Source organism: Haliotis rubra, unplaced genomic scaffold, assembly GCF_003918875.1.
Source record: "Haliotis rubra isolate DU_JTF1 unplaced genomic scaffold, ASM391887v1 Scf135, whole genome shotgun sequence".
Taxonomy (NCBI): Eukaryota; Metazoa; Mollusca; class Gastropoda; order Lepetellida; family Haliotidae; genus Haliotis; species Haliotis rubra.
The window spans coordinates 774,582-785,164 of NW_025765281.1; positions in this window are offsets into that span (position 1 = coordinate 774,582).

The window sequence follows — 10,583 nt, forward strand, 5'->3', positions numbered from 1 at the left end:
TCACGCTGAAGACCTGGGTTCGAATCCCCACATGGGTACAATATGTGAAGCCCATATCCGGTTGGAAGTATTGCTAAAATGGCGTAAAACACATCACACCTCACTGTAATATACTCCAGTTTCACCATTTACATTTATATATTGTTTCCCAATGTGCCTAATCTCTCTTACCCCGAATGCAACTAAAGCTATGTCAAACATACAGCCACAGGGGCTTGTAACGCTAAAAGGGGCGGTGGGGTAGTCTAGTGGTTAAAGCGTTGGCTCGTCACGCGGAAGACCCGGGTTCGATTCCCCACATGGGCACAATGTGTTAAGCCCATTTCTGGTGTCCCCCACCGTGATATTGCTGGAATATTTCTAAAAGCGGCGTAAAACTAAACTCAGTCAGTCAGTGTAACGCTAAAACTGCCATCAAGGTATACTACTCAAAACAAGTTACGGGGTCAAAACGTTTAATGGCCATAACTACAAATATAAATAACAGTAAAATGTAGCGATCATATAACAACTCGAGCCAACATTTCATGATAACCATAACGGGAGACAAAAACAGCAGGTATGTCAGTGATTGCTGATCAATAAGGTCAAAGTGACCTACTGTCAGAAGTGAAAATTCAAACGCCAACTTTGGACTAATAACGGATGTAACCACCTCGAGCAGTAAGACAAGCAGTACACCTCTGTCTCATACTGTTCAACAGACGTTGGAGGAAGGCTTGGGATATTGTCTGCCATTCTGCAATGAGATACTGGGCCAGTTCTGCACGGTTGTTTGGAGGGGCGTGGTTGTTACGAAGCCGACGTCCTTACTTGTCCCAAGCATGTTCCATAGGGGCTAAACCGCTGAATATGCCGGGCATTCCATGTGCTGAACATTGTTCTGTCTACGGAGGTCCGTCACAACACGGGCACGGTGTGGTCGGGCATTGCCACCTTCGAATATGGATCCGACGCAGGTACGTTGTAAACATTGCAAAACAAGGGGTCTGATAATCTCCCATAGATAGCGATTTCCGGTCAGGGTACCATTAATGACATAGAGAGGTGTCCTTTGATGAAAGGAAAACGCACCCCAAACTATGACACCCCCCGCCTCCAAATGGCAAACGTTGGTTAACGTTAACGTCAGCAAACCTCCCTCCTGGACGCCGATACACACGGCGTCATACCAAAAGACGTTAAAATATGGTACTTGTTGGTCCCTGTCTGGCGCTCGGCATTAATGGGTACAACAAGGACTGGTCGGCTCGGAGTCAGTATAATGTGTCTGAGTGGGGTATTCATGCTTCACTGCGGCATGGTATCTCAGTGGGCTAGCACTATAAAACTAGCTTCAGTCTGGGCTAGTACAAGCAGCCGCACATACACATACACACGCATGCACGTCGTCAGCAACCCATGCTTGCCATAAAAGGCGACTATGCTTGTCGTAAGAGGCGACTAACGGGATCGGGTGGTCAGTTTCGCTGACTTGGTTGACACATGTCATCCGTTCCCAATTGCGCAGATCGATGCTCATGCTGTTGATCACTGGATTGTCTGGTCCAGACTCGATTATTTACAGACCGCCGCCATATAGCTGGAATATTGCTGAGTGTGGCGTAAAACTAAACTCCTCACTCACTCACTCACTTCGTCACTGAACAACGTCCGTCTCCAGCTTTAATTCGTCGCGCTCTCACAAGCAGACATGCACACTATTGTTAAAACGCAAGTGTTGGGGAATTAGCTCGCTTGGCAAGAGGCATGACTATACCAACCCACACACAACACAACACCTGAGTAAAATAAACAAGGAATTTATTACACAGCAGTCACAGGATCATTTTACATAATCAATCAATAATGGTATGGTGTATAATTAATTATTAGAACATGTTAACAATGCAATCAGCTATGAAAGTAAATAAACATTACGTGTAGATTCGTTACACACGACACATACTACATTAATCGCGACATATATATTTAAATGTACACAACAATAGTTCCATACACTCCACATCACCCCAGTGGGGTTCATACAATCTACATTCTGCAACGGTCCCAAACAGCATAGTGTTCAGAACGTAATACAATAGTTAAAATATCCGACACACTCTATACATTCTGTAATAGTCACAAAACAGTGTAGTGTCAATCAGTATTAAATAAACAATCCTTAACTGTAATACAGAACATATGAGACACATACTAAGGGATGCCTCGTTCCACATAAACCTGAAGGATGGTAACTTATAGTTAAGGTATTTACAATAGGTTAAAGTTAACATAGAATAACAATAATATGTCAAAGTAGAAGGAAGTAAAATATCTGACCTGAGTGAATTTACTAAAGTACTGTCGAAAAAACTGTATTCTCTCATTTATCTCTACAATTTATGTAGTTGACATGTGAAAGTGTGAAATATCTGTTAAACTAAGTTCGGCCTAACTACAGTCTCAGTGGTAGAGAGATAGGAAACGGAGAAAAAGGACTTTACTGAGGGGAAATTAGTGCAGAAATGAGCAATACGGTTTTTGTACGAAGTCCAAAAAGACTTATTTGGAACAGACCATGGCTTTATGCAAATTAGTGTGCGACGATATTGTATTACAAAGGACACGTTTTGAATGCCCAATTTGAAATTAGACGTAGATTCATTATAAACGATAGCTGACGTAAAAAATAATAACTTTTATGCTGAAACTATTAAGGATGTAGCTACCATGCAGTCTCACTGTCACTATAAAAACAAACAGATAGGAGGGGTCGCCTCAAAAGCAAAACCTGGGGTCGGGCTTGGGGATAGAGATATCAGCTAAGATAAGATAATCCTTTAGGGCAATTATACTGGGGAGGTACACGGCACGTCATAACAATTTACAAATAATATCCAGTCCTGTCGATCTTCGGGTGGTCATGCCACCTATATACTACGATGCGTTTCTATAGTTTTCGAGTATCATATTCTTTTACATATCTCAACATAAACTTTATGAAAGAAAGACACATAAGATGTTAATCAATAGATGAGACATAGTCAACACACATGAAAAAGCACAAAATAGCTTTGAGATGACCCCTTGTGCCTGTAGGCAGCACGTGCATTTCATCCCAGGTGAGTCGACGGTCCGTCGTCATACCTGGCTGAGCGACCTAATTGCCATCTATAGTCTGATCTATTGTTTTAAACAGCAATTCAACAGCAACAGCAATTCGTTTTGCCCGATTTTACGAGTAAACATGCTTTTCTGGATATCGTATTACGCACCCCACTGAACGCCCAGTTAGGCCGAAGTGGGTTATTTCGACATATGCTATTTGCAATTGTGTAAATTTTAGGGATACAGAGTCACAGCCTAAAAACAGTTTTTTTCTATTTTATAAACAGCCACCCCCTGATTTGTGACTGTCAACAGTAATATATATCTATTCTAGCTATCGCAAATAATCGCGTTTACAGATAAAACTTACGATAACGTTGTTATTGTGAACGTGAGATTATGTCATTTAGTTGGACCGAAGCATCGATGGCCAGTCGTGAGTATGCCACGAAGGTATATGTGACACGCACGTGATTTGACCAACGTGGAATTCAAACAGCCGTAAAGACAGATAAACATAATGCACCTTGGTTCTGTTAGTTTTAGAAATACTGGTCCCGGATTAAGTCCGATGCTCGTTATCAATGTGACCCTTGGCAGGTTTAAGATTGAGGAACGTAGTCGGTTAGTCCGTAATATTTCCAGTTTTCAATAACGCATATCGTTATAAAATATTGGTAAAACCTTGTCTAGTTTTTCCGTGTTAATACTATATATCGCTATTTGTAGCATATCATGTCCCTTTATAAGGTAAGCTTATTTCATATTGTACAGTGGCTGAGAAGCGTTATAGGAGAAAATGGCATCCCCATATTCTTAGAAATGTATTCCCTTAGATATGACGTTGCCGTCATGATAACTTTAACGTATACGGTGGCTTTTGGTGAAAAAGTAAATGCGACAATGCTGCGAGTTAACACAGACATCAAGTAAAGCGATAGAGACATGGTAGGTTAGGGGTAAACATGCTTCGATGCTGTCGACTCTGCTGAAGTTGACACCAAAGAAAGATCTCGTTGATGAGGAATGGACAAGTCAATAAGTGGTTCCGGTTCCAGTGCTTTACAGATCACGATCAACATGAAACTTTTTGACGAATGAAAATTGATGTATTAAGACATGTTAGAAAGAACGGCCAGACTCGAACACCTTAAGATACCTTTAACACCAGCAGAGTGGTGCGGGCTTTTACTGCTTGACTCGTATTAGATGAGCCTGCGCAGTACACGCGTTTGTGACAAGTAGGCGGGACAGGTAATCTAGACGAATACACTTGGTTGCTACAGGTAGATTGGCGATTAAGCACTTGCAATACATGCTGACCGTGGCGTGAACTCAATACCGCTTCTGTTTAACGCGTATCTCGTAGAGCGATTGAGTTCAGCAAGACACCATCTCGACACGAGTCAATTTTTGAATGTTTGCAGATTTTAATTAATTTAACATGTCCAAGTTAGGGAAGCATGGACAAATTGTTCATTCTCAGGCATGGGAGTTAGCCTACAATGTTATTATTTATATGGAAAAGACGTGTGTAACCAAAGGAGACGCTATGTCAAAAAGTAACCTTGCCACTTGTCTTTCCAAGGCAACTTTAAAACGTATTAAAGCGGAAGGTGATAGGGTGCGAGTAGGCCTACTTTTATTAGTCCAACCAAGTTGCACAAACCCAAAACTTCCAAGTACAAACTTGATGATTTTGACCGGTGTGCAGTCCGTCAATTTGTACCAAGTTTATATGGAGTACAACAGCAACTGCCTACTCTATAGATATAATATATGATATGGCAAGAAGCCAATTGCATTACCAGGGTTCAAAGGAAAGTTTTGAAAAAATCTGAAAGACAGGGGTTTAGGAGTCGAAAAACGCAGTCAAATCGTAAGGCTTTAATGGAACGAAAAGACATCGTTGCAAAGCGAATGCAATACTTACGTGCAATAAAAAATGTCGAGATGACAATCGAACAATCATTTTATGGATGAAACGTGGTTGCATGTACACCACATTGTCCCAAAATGTTGGCAGCTTGATGGTGAGGTTGTGATAAATGGGGTTCAGACCTCGGCTTTTTGTTTTTCACGCAGGGTCCGAAAACGGTTTTGTACCAAATGCTTTACTTGTATTTGACTGAAAGCTCAAATCAGCAGATTATCATGACGAGATGAATTTTGGTAATTTTTCCAAATGGCTGCAGGAAAAATTGATCCCACACATTCCACCCCACTCCGTCATTGTTATGGATAATGCGCCATAGCACAGCAAGCAAGTGGACAAATGTACAACAACGGCTAACAGAAAAGATGATATCAAAGTTTGGTTACAAAGGCACAAAATTGCATTTGACGATAAAATGCTCAAAGCCGAACTGTTGTGTCTGGCCAAATCCAACAAATCGGGCCCTGTCTATAGAGTAGACACTATGTTGAAACAACATGGCCAAGATGTACTACGTGATCCTCCTTACCACGCTGAATTGAACCCAATTGAGTTGATTTGGGCCAATGTCAAAAATTACGTTGCTAAAAAACTTCTTTGAGTGGCATTTTAGAAGCTGGGAAGTACAAAAGTGACAAACTTTATGGAAAACAACTTCTTTATTACGAGAGTGCGACGTTTCGATACATATTCTGTAACGTTGTCAAGCAGGAACGGTACAAGAATCTGTATCGAAACGTCGCACTCTCGTAATAAAGAAGTTGTTTTCTATAAAGTTTGTCAGTTGTAAACAAAACTTGTAGTTCACACAAACTTCGCTAAGAGTTGCCATAAACGAGAGAATGTCTGCAATCGGTGCCAAAGGATGGTCCGAATGTTGTAAACATGTTAAAACCATTGAAGATGGCTACTGGCAACGGGAAATTGCAGTAGAAAAAGAAATTAACAGAATCGTGATCGAAGTAGGACTGGCAAGTGATTCAGACACCGAGACCGATTCAGAAAGTGACGACTAAGGCCCGAAGTACGCCTAAATCAGAAAGGATCTTAGCTGTACACATACTTAGTATGATGATAACAATCAAAACACGATTCGCACGAGGAAATTGAACTTTTCAAGTTTTAGACGACAACCTGTTTCCCTAATTTTCCAATGGAATGTTCTGGAGGACGTTCCCATATGCAAATTGGGGTCATTTGTCAGGTCGTGGCTCATCTAATAGTAGTACATCAGTAGGGCTATCTGACGACCCGTACGACAGAAGGGCTTGCTGCTGATCTCGAGTAGTTAATGGTTATAGATCTGTTCCACGAGTTAATCAAGACGTACACTAAAACATACACCCGAACAGTATTGCCTGACCCATGTTTCACCTCCATCCCTGGCTTGTTACAGTGACAGTATACCGCCTCTACAACAGGTGGCTGATAGGAAGGAACTAATGTCAGATGGACTTCGAGCGTGATACACGACTGATCTGGAAACTGACTGACTGAGTTTGGTTTTACGCCGCTTTTAGCAATATTCCAGCAACATCACGGCGGGGGACACCAGAAATGGTCTGGAAACTGAACACGAGTAGACCATTATAAGGCATGCATGTAACTCGAGCATGTAACATTATTTTGCTCATTGCTGTTTTTATACACTGGGACGATTTCGATTTTTAATTAGACTTATTCTTTGGCAAGATATGCCGTGACCTCCTAGACACCCCCAACTCGCATATGTCATTAGGTCTCAAAGGTTTGACACCAAATTGTTTCATCAGAAAACTTTTTATATATCGTGTGTCTATATTAAGTCTAACTGCAAAGAGAACTTCTCTGAGTGGCATTTTAGAAGTTGCACTTTATGGATAACAACTTTTGCGAGTGCGACGTTTCAGTTGTCAGGCAGGACAAACAACAGTACAAGAATCTATATCGAAACGTCGCGCTCTCGAAACAAAAGAAGTTGTTATCCATATAGTTTGTTCATCATTGAACGATATATTGATCGATTACTTCACTGACATGATTAACTGAAGCAACCAATCATTGGCTGTATCAGGGGTCTATGGCCTTCTGTTTGTCAGCCTGTTCGTTCCAGGTCAAACGCCCATTGCAAATTCCATTCGTGTTATATTATCTGGCAAAGTCACTTGTTGAACAATATTTTTGCTGACAGAAGCTAGAACAACCATCCTTGGGATGACAGGCCAGTTACCACCTGTAAGGCAAACAGAAAATGACAGACATCTGGTTTCTGTTGCAAAAGAATGAGTGAGCGAGTGAGTATGGTTTTACTCTGCATTTAGCAATATTCCAGCAATATCACGGCGGGGCACAACAGAAATGGGCTTCACACATTGTACCCATGTGGGGAATCGAACCGGGTCCTCGGCGTGACGAGGGAAGCAAAAGAATGCACAGTCAAAACCGTTGGGTCGAACTTCCGGTTTACCCGACGTAAACGTTTGGTCCCCGTCTATTTCTTCCCTTTTTATCACCTGAGGTGTCGAATCGGAATCATGCCAATTTCGAAGTTTTACAGTCAAACAATTCCTAAAAAAATGTTTATATTTGTATCCATGAACTTAAAGCAGTATTCATCAAGAGTGGTCAGGGCTGATATCGTTCTGTTGACTGGGAACACATAGAATCCAAATGACACGATCAATCAGGCAGTTGCTCGGTGCACTGGACTGCAATAGGAGAACATATTCAAAAACTTTTCAGACGCATTACAGAAAAAATCGGATATAATAACATCAATAATCAGCGTCTAGGTACTGTTAACCTGTGTGTAAGGGTACTTTCTGGGCACTCTGTCGAAGAAAGCAACAGCGACCAGGCGGTGTTGTCTTATGTGTAAGGATACTTTCTGGAGGCTCCATTGGAGAAGTGATAATGGCTTTGTCTGTACTATGACCTTGAGATTTTAACTTTTGAGCTGACGCTTGCGCTGGTTTTTCATAAAACACACAAAATATACGAATGTTCTACTTATCGCCCTGGTGCACTCATATCATGTGTTTAAGAAATATTTAAATTTGTATTCAACTTCCTCAAAGATAATGATTTATTAACAATCTTGGATTCATGTTGTATGCCAAGATATTTCCAAACAAACCAGTTCACCTATGTGTATGGTATCATAGCTAGAGCCTTGACAAAGTAATCAGAGTAGTATTTTATTATATACTACTCACACTTTCTATGGATCACAAAAATTCGCAACTTTACTTAAACCTAGTAGATTTATAACTTGAAATTGTATTCATTTAAAACTGGATAAATAATGACATGGTAACACATCTTTAGGAAAACTGCCACTTTAAGTTAACCGTATGCACTTGATACATGAGTAACCATAAAAATGGTTTTAATGGCACCTATCAACCATTTTGCAAATCATTGAACGAGTCATTGACAAGTACACAACACCTGTCAATAGCAGGTATGGGTTCCACAAGATGAAATGACAAACTGAAACCTAGGATCCATGCTTACAATAAGCTTAGAATATTTAAACCAAATTTGACCCCACATCATAGTTTTCCGTTGAATCCATGATTTGATCCTTAGCAAAGTGTGAATAGTATATGAGTAGAGCTTTTGATAAGGTCTGGCATAAAGGTATCATTCACAAACTATGGTATCCAATGTGACCTGTTAAATGGTTAGAAAATTACTTAAAAATAAGAATACAACGGGAATTTATCTGGCAAAATGGCTGCATTAGCTGGAGTGCTCCAGGGCTCGGTCCTCGGGTTGCTATTGTTTCTTATATCAATGACATTGTATCTGATATTGACAGTGATATTCGTTTCTTTGCTGGCGGTATTTCACTGCATGTCACAACAGCAGATCCAACTGCTTCCTGTCTTCATGATGATCTTAGCAAAATCTACCAGTCATGAATGGCAGGTAACCTTTACCCCTAATCGTACCAAATCTTTACAGGTTTCACGTAAAACCAAGTCCTCTGTGAAACCAAGTCAACTCATGAATGTAGCATTCATTTAAGACATTACAATGAACATTTCTGAATAACTCTATACAAAGCGACTGGAATGATCATATTAGTGACAGTAAGTTAGTCGTCCTATTATCAGCTGTTTGGGGAGTTTTATGTACCAAGTGTCTTGAAAAACCCTGGAAACTATGTATAAATCTTTCATCTTGCTCCATTTTGACTACTTCTCGCACATTTGGGACAACTTCCGAACAATCGCATAATCTAGAAGACGTATATTTGGACACCTTCAGAACTAAATGCCATACAGTCATGATAAACTTTATACCGGAACTTAATCCCAGCCACTAACAGATAGAAGGTATTGTCAATAACTAACTGTTTTTCTTTTAAACTGTTTAATCGTCTGTCCCCAGATTATCTTTGCGATCTGATTCCAGGATTCGTTTCTGAAAGCCACAAATTAGAACCTAAGAAACAGTCCTTATGTACAGGGTATAATGGAGGACTGCTGCTTGAGCCAACTCCTTGTCTGACACAACATGTTTGTGGAATGCTCCAACTAATAACTACAGACTCCTGTACACTCTCTGAAATTAAAACGTTGATAAGATCTAACAAAAAAATACATTTTAACCTAGATTTCCGCTCTCGATTTTATCAAACGAAACACTGCCTTCTTAGACTCGGTTGTAGAGACCTCCACGCCGACATGTATAGGAGCAGGGAGACTATATTATATAACATCCCTGATAGGAGGCAAATATAAACCGGCCACGCTGTTCCTGCGGATATTACACCGACATGTATAGGAGGCATATATAAACCGGCCACGCTGTTCCTGCGGATATTACACCGACATGTATAGGAGGCATATATAAACCGGCCACGCTGTTCCTGCGGATATTACACCGACATGTATAGGAGGCATATATAAACCGGCCACGCTGTTCCTGCGGATATTACACCGACATGTATAGGAGGCATATATAAACCGGCCACGCTGTTCCTGCGGATATTACATCGACAACTCTGTACATTGTTTCCTCACGTGTGTGAAGTATAAAATTCTGAAATCAATCCACAATTCTATCACAAAAACAAAACTTTCAAATTAACTTGAATTTCTGTAAGAAAAAGTTTCACCGATTACCCCGCACATCACCCTCTTTTCCATGAAATCTTCAGGAACGCTAACCTGAAGCTGACCAGTTACATATGTGTTCATGTAATAGATTTAGATTTTACGAATACACATCACACTTACTGGTTGTCTTCAGACGTCTGTGTTTCTGGTTGTGGCTCTCACAACACAACGCTGGTAGGGGTGAGGACTGCTTTATTGTCAGCGTAGGGCAGGAAAACAAATCATTTATGGGATTGGGTTGTTATGAGAGGTATCTCTCCTGTCCATTGGTACATTATTCTATGTGGCAGGTAGGTGTTGAAAAATAACCGTTACTACGTAATTTTTATCATGTATTTGATGCCTTTGCACAGACTCTTAAGAACTTCTCTCACAGACCCTTAAGAACTTCTCTCACAGACCCTTAAGAACTGTCTCTCACAGACACTTTAAAGACTTCTCTCACAGAA